The 9,648-nt window shown below is 45.3% G+C and overlaps 1 pseudogene across 1 annotated transcript; it reads left to right on the top strand.

The window, feature by feature from the left end:
• Positions 1-2,623: 2,623 nt before the first annotated feature.
• Positions 2,624-7,721, top strand: LOC147899668 (ARF guanine-nucleotide exchange factor GNOM pseudogene; annotated as a pseudogene). Its single transcript, XR_015541381.1, has 3 exons — positions 2,624-2,719; positions 2,822-3,897; positions 4,026-7,721. The product of XR_015541381.1 is annotated as an ARF guanine-nucleotide exchange factor GNOM pseudogene (transcript).
• The last annotated feature ends 1,927 nt before the right edge of the window (positions 7,722-9,648 follow it).

Below are 9,648 nucleotides of genomic sequence, written 5' to 3'. Positions count from 1 at the left end.
AGCTCTCTCTAAATCTATGGAGTGGCAAGATATAGGAATAATCCATGATGTATGCCATGTGGATTGGTTGAAGAGAAGCTCACTGCTTCCATGCCTAACATTAGGGATGTAGGCAAAGTTAGGCATGAAAATAGGGAAGGAGACGATTTCCGGGAGATGGAGCCTATGAATTTCAAGCTTTTCTTCTGCAACGAGCCTAAATCTTTGCTCATTACATGATTTGGGTGAAAGTTGGCAAGATGTTCGCATGCCTTGCTTCCTTGAAAATAGCCTTGTTGTGCATTAAGTTGCGGAAATGCCCTCTAAACATTTTGATTTGGTGACCTCGTTGACAATGGGCATTGGCACGTGAACAGGAAACATGTGCTCTATGACTGGATGCTCTAGAGTGGAGTGAGTAGACCAGACAAGGCACAAATGACTGCATATGCTAAGGGCCTATTTTCATGCATGGCATGTGTGTTGCCACTGTTTGTTGTAGCAGGAGTGGCATGGTGCTCTATTCAAGCCACATGCAAGAGTTGGACATAGTTTTCCATGATGTGGAAAATGATAGGGTGGGCATGCAGTAGGGGTGCGATTGGCTGGGCACAATCCAAGACTTGGATGCACAATCGAGCCTTCCAAAAAAAAAAAAGGATTCAAGTCGCACTTGGATGCTTTGCAGGCCATCGCCACCCATACATGAAGCCTTGAGTGAACAGAATCGGGTGCTCTCACCCACACCCAAGTGTGAGGATCTAGGTTGGGGGGAAACAAATGAAACGCCAACCTAGCACTTGAGCTGAAATCAGGATTCCAACCTAGCATTTTAATGCTGGACTGGGATAGCAAGTCAGAAGCCTTCAATGAGCTATCACCTCTGTCTCCAGTAAGTTGGGAGACTTGCTTTTCATGTTCTACCCATTAGTCGAATAGGGAGCATACTTCATCAGGGACATGGGGAAAAATAGAAGGAACTAAAGCCTTCCTTGCCTAGTGGGCAGCCGCCTTAGCATTAATCAGGACGTGGGAGGTCCTCTAAGGGCATCAAACTAGAGATAATAGTTAGGAGAGCATGCCCCCCCTCAAGTAAAATTTCAAAATTCAATTAGTATTAGTCTCCTCTCACCCCCCCACAAACTGAAAATTGACCTAAGTTAAAATTTGTCTCCCTTGAATTATTCTAAGCTACATGCTCGCCACCTCGAATAACTATCCCTGTCACATCTGTGTCTCCTAAGTGTTCCATCCCCCCCAACCTCGAATGCCCTCTTTCACCGTGTCTTCCTACCTCTCACAACTGTGCCCATGGACACCCGTTTCCAAGGTGGGTTTAGCCATGATTGCCCACGTTTTGCCAAAGCAGGCTCATGCTATCCCAAAATCTAGCTACTAGCTAGCGAGTACTCCCCAGCTTGTTGTTTGCCATGCGCTCAGATCGCACCTCTTTTGGTGGGGAAAAGTGTGTCAAGAGAATGTGATTTACCTTTTTCCTTTGGGTTTGTTTTAGGTCCTTGCAGACAAGTCACCCCCCTCAATTCCTTCTTTGTGCAGGCATATGGAGCTGTGGAGAAGCTCCTATGCAGCAATCGCTTCCAGCTAAATTACCAACCGTGGAGGTCGTCAAATGCTGCTTGCATGTCATATTATTGTCCTTTGCGTGTTGAACCCTTGGATAGGCAATTTTTTGGAGGCTGTTGATGGTGTTCCTTGCTGCGCAGGCAAGATGGTCCTACTATCCAATTGTTGCTGTCATGCATTACGTAGGCGCATAAGCCCAAGATCTTCCGCAGGGCTCATTGTGACGACGACGATGGAAGGGAAGACTCAAGGCGATGGTAATGGTTGAATGTTTAAGGTGACTGAGGTTAAGTTATGGTTTGGTTAGGGGTGCATTAGGTTTAGGTCATGGGTGGTTAAGGGCTATGTCGGTTAATCAAGCATTAATTTAGTAAGGTATGAAGCAATGTGATTAATGTAAGTAATATAGATTGTGAAGTTGTAGATTAAGCTGGTTTGTTAGCATGTGATTTTTCTTAACATTTATAAAACAATATGAATTTCATTTATTTGGCTTGCCTGAGACAGTGTGCAAAAAAGGGGCAAATTGAAAGTTAAGAGAGAGATAGAGAGAGAAGAAGGAGAGAGAGAGAGAGAGAGAGAGAGAGAGAGAGAGAGAGAGAGAGAGAGAGAGAGACCTTTGGGTGTGGAAGAGAACTCCCAAGCAAAAGTGAAAACCAAAGGAAATCCCGTGCCATCTGTTCCATTATGAGGAGTCCATGGCTGGAAAAAGGCAAGCCTGTAGGAAGTTGGTCTAAGGGTCTTTAGAGATCGCCCAAGTCGGAGCCCGCCAAGCCTTCGTTGCAGGGGTGTGCCGCCACATTCAAAAAGCTTATTGGATTCTTTTGGAATCTCCAATGAGACCGTCCCATGAGGACAAAAAAATTGGCATTGGAATAACGTTGTTGATGGGATGTGGCATCTGTTGGACTGCATTTGAATGGAAATAAATAAGTGCAAATTTGCTGCAAGAGCGGGACTAAGGACTCAGGAGAATATAAGGAAATGGAAATTCATGGAATTCATGATTGAAAAAATCGAAAGGTTTTGATTGAAATGCAACTTCCAATCCATCACTTCCAGCTTTCACGCCTCCCTCGACTCAGCACCTGGAGCTCTGGCGATGGCGATGGCGATGGCGATGGCGATGGCGATGGCGAGCTTTGTTGATCACCAGGTTGCAGCCTGCCTCTGCTACATCATACATCGTGCGCGGAATCTTTTGGCCAGAAATTTGACGCTGCCATCGCCTGTGACTTTCATGTTTCTGGTTGTGCAGAGCTCTCTGCAGAAAGACGAACCGCCGCGGATGAGAAATGAGAAGAAAGACGAGGGAACCCGAGGCGCGATGGATAGCTAATTGGAAAGGATCCCACAGAGATCGCGGACAGATTGCTGACGAAGAGCGCTAAGGCACAGGATCACGACGAGCGTTAATCCTGTCGTCCTGATCGATCCAAGTCGCTTTATCGATCCTGATCGTCGTTTCCAAAAACCTCCCGATTAGACGGCGTTCCCGATTCAGTTCCCACGCGATTTTGAGGTGATTCGGGACCTCCGCCCTCATAAATCGTGCACTTTCTTGACACACATCCAAAGGATTCACGGTAACTTCTCCATTGAATCGTAAGCTTTTCTTCGCTTGACGGTTAGAATCGCCGGAATTCCGAGATGAGGAGGCGCAACAGCAGCACTGGTGCGCTGGCGTGCCTGGTGAATGCGGAAGTCGGGGCTGTGTTGGCCGTGATAAGGCGCAACGCTCGCTGGGCAGGACGGTACATGGCGGAAGATGACCAGTTCGAGCATTCTCTTGTCCAATCCTTCAAAGCTCTTCGGCGTAGCATTTTCAGCTGGCAGCAACCCTGGAACGAGATTAATCCATCCCTGTACCTTACGCCTTTCCTTGATGTGATTCGCTCTGACGAAACAGGAGCTGCCATCACCGGTGTTGCACTTTCGGCCCTTCACAAGATGTTGGTTCTGGAAATCTTTGATCCCGAAACCTCCCACGTCGATGTAGCAATGCACGAAATAGTAGATGCAGTGACCTGTTGTCGATTCGAAGTTACCGATCAGGCTTCGGAGGAGGTGGTGCTGATGAAAGTTCTATACGTCCTTGTAGCCGTGATGAATCATCCAGCTTCCAAGTTGCTAAGTGATAGGGATGTATGCCTTGTCGTCAACTCTTGTTTCCGGGCAGTGCATCAGACAGTAACGATGGGAGAGCTCCTTCAAAGAACCGCACGCCAGAGTATGCACGAGATCGTGAGGTCAATATTCTCCCATTTGCCTGATTTGGATCCTTCTCTCAAACTTTTACCCAGCAATTGTTCTGAGGCGCGCCGAAATGACAGCGTACGTAGAATCCTTATTGCATGTCCGTTCTAAAATGTCTTCTAGATCATGCGTTTTGCAAAGATTTGGATGCTCGATTTGAATTCAAAGCCAAGGCAGTACTGATTTTATGACTCTTTTTGTTGCAGGATGATTCTGCTGCACCGAACGTCGACAGCAAAAATGATCATGATCACGTCGAGAGTGGTGGCCAAGTTGCTAGTGCTAATGACTATGAACCTGGAGTCTCCAACCATACTCTTGGATCAGAGAAGTCAATTGTTTCTTTGCAGGTCAATGGTGATTCCATGGATGGACGAACGGAAAAGAGGCAAACAGGGAATCGAGGGCCTCGGAATAACGTGAATTCAAGTATCGAACCTTATGGCATTGTGGGTGTTGTTGAGATATTCCGTGTTTTGTGTTCTCTTTTGAACATTCTAGATTCGGGAATGGCCACAGGTCGGAATCTCCTTGCTATTGACGAGGATGTCTCACTTTTTGCGTTGGGGTTAATCAATTCAGCAGTTGAGTTGGGAGGGCAATCGTTTGGCTGTAACCCAGAACTGACAGCCCTTGTACAGGATTATCTTTTTCACTTCCTTATGCAATTCGGGCTATCCAATTTGAATCCACTTATTCTGTCAGTAGTCTGTAGCATTATTCTCAACCTTTATCATCATCTCCGTTGTCTCTTGAAGCTACAACTTGAAGCTTTTTTCTCGTGTGTTATTATCAGACTATCACAAGGAAAATTTGGCGCTAGTTTTCAACAGCAAGAGGTGGCAATGGAAGCTCTTGTAGACTTCTGCAGGCAGTCTAATTTTATGCAGGAGATGTATTTGAACTTTGACTGTGACCTAACTTGCAGCAATATATTTGAAGACTTGGGGAGTTTACTGTCAAAGAGTGCTTTCCCCATCAACTGTCCCTTGTCAGCAATGCATATTCTAGCCCTCGAGGGGCTTATTTCTGTCATTCATAGCATGGCAGAGAGGGCAACTTTAATGCCTATAACACCACATGGGGGGGGCCTCAACCGAAGTGAGATAGAGGAGTGCGTTCCTTTCTGGATAAAACACCGCATTAACTACAAGGATCCCATGTGTTGGATGAAATTTGCGCAGCAGCAGAAATACATAAAACGTAGATTGATGGTTGGGGCTGACCACTTCAACAGAGATCAAAAGAAAGGTCTTGAGTACCTGCAGGAAATTCATCTTCTTCCAGAAAAACTTGATCCTCAGGGTGTTGCCTACTTCTTCAGATACACCACAGGGCTGGACAAAAGCGTGCTTGGTGACTTCCTTGGTAATCCTGACGAGTTCTGCCTGCATGTGCTTGCTGAATTTGCAAGGACCTTTAACTTTAAGGGCATGAACTTGGATGCAGCTTTGCGCACATTTCTATCAACCTTTCGTTTACCGGGAGAGGCACAAAAAATTCATAGGGTTTTGGAAGCCTTTGCTGGAAGGTATTATGAGCAGTCACCTGACGTGCTTGCAGACAAGGATGCTGCATTTTTGCTTGCTTACTCTCTTATAATGCTGAATACGGATCAGCACAACTCCCAGGTTAGGAAGAAGATGAGCGAAGAGGACTTCATAAAAAACAATCGTAATATTAATGCTGGTCATGATCTTCCACGAGAGTTCCTCTCTGAACTGTACCATTCTATAGCAAAGAACGAAATCAAGCTTACATGTGACAATGGACCAGAAGTTAGTGAAATGACCCCAAGTCAGTGGGTTGGGTTCATCCATAATTCCCAGAGAGCCTCGCCCTATATAAAATGTGATTCAGAGCCATTTGTGGATCGTGATATGTTTGCTATAATTTCAGGGCAAACAATTGCTGCTATTTCTGTAGTTTTCGACCATGCTGAGGATGAAAATGTGTTGAGGATGTGCGTGGAAGGCTTCCTTGCAATTGCAAAGATATCATCCAGTCATCACTTGGAGCATGTACTAGATGACCTGATTGGGTCACTTTGCAAGTTCACAACCCTATTGAATCCAAGTAGCTTTTTGGAAGAGCCTGTGATTGCATTTGGTGAAGATACCAAGGCCCGGATGGCAGCAGTCACTGTCTTTAACGTAGCTAACAAATATGGGGATTATATTCGTACAAGTTGGAGAAATATTTTAGACTGCATCTTGCGGCTACACAAGCTTGGGCTCTTGCCTGCCCATGTTGCAAGTGATGCTGGAGATGCTTTGTACGCTCCTGGGAATGTTGTGTACGGAAGACCTGTTTCCGGAGGCCCAACTGTAATTGCTTTGCTACCAACTGGAGCTAAACAACAGTCACAGGGATTGATGGGCCGATTTAGTCAGCTCTTATCCCTCGAAACTGATGAACCAAGATCCCAACCAACTGAACAGCAAGTGGCTGCTCACCAACGTGCTCTACGGACTATAGAAGCTTGCCATATTGACAAGATTGTTACAGAGAGCAAGTTCTTGCATGGTGACTCATTACTGCAGCTAGTAAGGGCACTTGTGTGGGCTGCAGGACGGCCTCAGAAGGCTGGAGGCTCTCCAGAGGATGAGGATACAGCAGTCTTCTGCCTAGACTTATTGGTTGCAATTGCTCTTAGTAATAGAGACAGGATGATGCTCCTTTGGCAAGGAGTTTATGAGCATATAGCAAATATTGTGCAGACAACGGTAATGCCTTGTCTTCTTGTTGAGAAGGCTATATTTGGGCTTCTATACATTTGTCAGCGGTTGCTCCCCTATAAAGAGGATCTAGGTGATGAGCTTCTTCGATCTCTACAACTAATTTTGAAGCTGGATGCTCGCGTAGCTGATGCATTCTGCAATGAAATCGCCCATGGAGTCATGCAGCTCGTAAAGGCAAATGCCAGGCACATAAGGTCTCCTATGGGTTGGCGCACTATTTCTTCTTTGTTGTCCATCACAGCTCGCCACTTGGAAGCTTCAGAGGCAGGCTTCGAAGCTTTATCATTCATCATGGCAGAAGGTAGGCATTTGACTAGGGCAAATTATGCGCTTTGTCTAGATGCTGCACGTGCATTTGCAGAAGTCTCTGTTGGTGGTGTTGACAGATCCATACGTGCCCTAGGTCTCATGGTCGACTCTACAAAATGTCTAGTTTGCTGGTCGAATAGCTTATCTGAAGATGAGGCTGGCAATACTCCTGAAACGAGAGAGGAGATATTGAAAAATTTGCAGGAACTTGGTGAAATGTGGCTAAGGTTAGCACAAGGTTTGAGGAAAGTTTGTGGGGAGACGAGAGAGGTGGTCAGAAATCATGCTATTTTGTCACTGCAACAGAGTTTATCCGCTGCTGACAGCATGCATTTACATCCATCCATCTGGGGACATTGCTTTGACCAAGTTGTTTTCGTGATGCTAGATGACTTGCTTGAAATTGCTCTTGGGCACTCCCAAAAAGAGTATGGCAATATGGAAAACACGCTACAGCTTGCAATAAAATTGGTGATTAAAATATTTCTGCAGTCTTTGGATCAACTCTGTTTGTTGCCAGAATTTGGAGCACTATGGCTTGCTGTGCTGAGCCACATGGACAGGTATACGAAAGCAAAACTGAGGGGGAAAGGTTGTGACAAGCTCGTGGAAGTTATTCCCGACCTGCTGAAGAATATGTTGCTGACAATGAAAGCTCGGGGGATGCTTGTTCAAAGATGCAATCTTGGTGGTGATAACTTGTGGGAGCTAACTTGGCATCATGTTCACGGTATCTCGCCATCCCTGTGGACAGAGTTATTTCCAGAAACTAACTGTGATAAATTAAGAGACGTCAGTGAGGCATGTGCTGAACAGGAATCAAATGTTATTTTGCAAGGGATGCTGCAATAAATCAGTTTTGTTTCCTTTTTGAAGTTGCCATGATCCCTGTTCTGTTAACAAGGTAATTTTCATCGTCTGCTCTCTCTCTCTCTCTCTCTCTCTCTCTCTCTCTCTCTCTCATCCCCCTGACTAACCTTCTGCTGTCCCTGAGCACTTCAAATGCCAAACACACGTAGTGTTATGATTGACTGTTTGCACATTTCAGAGAGAGGACACAGGCTGGAACATTTTCATTCGCAGACCGGCCCCAACGACCAGTAAAAGCCTTTTTTGCTTATATGACATTAACAGATGTGGCATCTGTAAGACCATGAAAGGGACAACTAGCTGGAAATTCATGAAAACTGCCACCTATGCCACCTTGTGGATGCAAGGTTCATGGGGTATAGCAGATAATTCCCTGCTGGACAAGTTGAAAAAGAATAATTTGCAGTGACTTGGGATGGAAGATCCTGTAAAGGGGCATTTTCTTGCAAACCATAAATCCTTTCTCTACGAGGATGACATCAGCCAAGGAATTGAAATGGCAAGGTAGCTGATTTACAAATAGTTGTGCACAGAAAATCCCAGATGGGCAGGTGGGACATGAACCAGTTGGATAGTGACATTTCCAACTTCACCATGCAAGAGGTTTTTTTTGCTACTGGAATGAGAACTGGATAAAGCGCTACATTGTTGCACCCTCTATCTATATTTTCCTTTAAGCACACTGGACCTAACCCTCATTTGCAAGCTTTCTATTTATGGATGGTCACATAGAGGCGAAAGCATGAGTATACTAAGAATGTCAGTCTCAACCAACTGTACACACCCATGCAGAATCACTCTATGATGATGGTAATATGCGATGGCGTAATGACAATAAACCCTTTTTCTATGAGGATGGCATCAGCCAGGGCCTGTGAAGCTTGGAAATGGCAAGGCAGCTAATTCACAATAGCTATGCACAGATGGGAATCAGAATGGGATAAAGGGCTAAATTGTTCATCCCAAGGCTCTCCTTCTTTCTTTCTTTCTACCTAAAGCACACCTAAAAGGGGCACAAGTCAAACATGTAATCAAAGAATCATCATGGTGAATACCATTATGGCCAAGCTGGCTTGAACGATCATGGGGACAAACATAAGCACACCAGATAAGAGCAAAGGGACGTGCTAGTGGGGTTGCACCTTTGTTTTCAGTGCCCAAGGTCACCGTCAAGTGGATCTGGTTTGGAGGAGGAGGAAGACACAGCTTCCAACATGGAAATGGAAGAGGGGATTCAGTCACCAGGTAAGGGACCAGCTCTCAGCCAAGTTGGTCAAAGATTGGATACATCCCGAATGGCTATTCTTGCGCTTAGCATACTTTCCAGGAGCTATAGCAGGTTTATTGTCACAGGATAGAGCACGAGACCCATTACCTTTGAGGAGCTAGTGCCACTGCTTTTGCAGAAGAAGACTCAAGAAAAGAAATACATAGGATCCAAAGATAAGGCCTCTTGCTAAAGGGAACAACAAGGGTAAGCCCAGCAAATGTGAATCCCTAAGTGATGAGGATCCAAAGGGTGATAAGTCGGCATATTGAAGCCAGAACACTTCAGAAGGACTGCTAGAAGAAAATGAAGGATGCAGGCAAGCCCAAAGGAGAGTAAGTTAGAGGCAGCTAACGTCGGAGAATTGCTTGGTACACCTGCAACTAGCTTAAGAGAAGGTTCGTATATACATGTCTTCATAAGAGTAGAATATACCCAATCCTACAAATTCATTTTTTCAAAACGAAAGCAAAGAGATGATTGGTACACCAAAACCAATCTAGAAGCACATGTCAGGAGTAGATTAAGAAGCTAGTATTAGTTCCAGCTCATTGTCACGGTGGGTGATAGTCACAAGTGCCCAATCATGGGAATCGACAGTGTCCCCATTCACAGGGTTGTCAGTTCTGATGTGGATGTTCA

The sequence above is a fragment of the Dipteris shenzhenensis genome, chromosome 8, assembly GCF_047967505.1.
Source record: "Dipteris shenzhenensis isolate YYH24624 ecotype China chromosome 8, Dip_SZ_1.0, whole genome shotgun sequence".
Taxonomy (NCBI): domain Eukaryota; kingdom Viridiplantae; phylum Streptophyta; class Polypodiopsida; order Gleicheniales; family Dipteridaceae; genus Dipteris; species Dipteris shenzhenensis.
The sequence above is the reverse complement of the archived record's forward strand: the minus strand, read 5'-3'. Positions and strand labels throughout refer to the sequence as shown.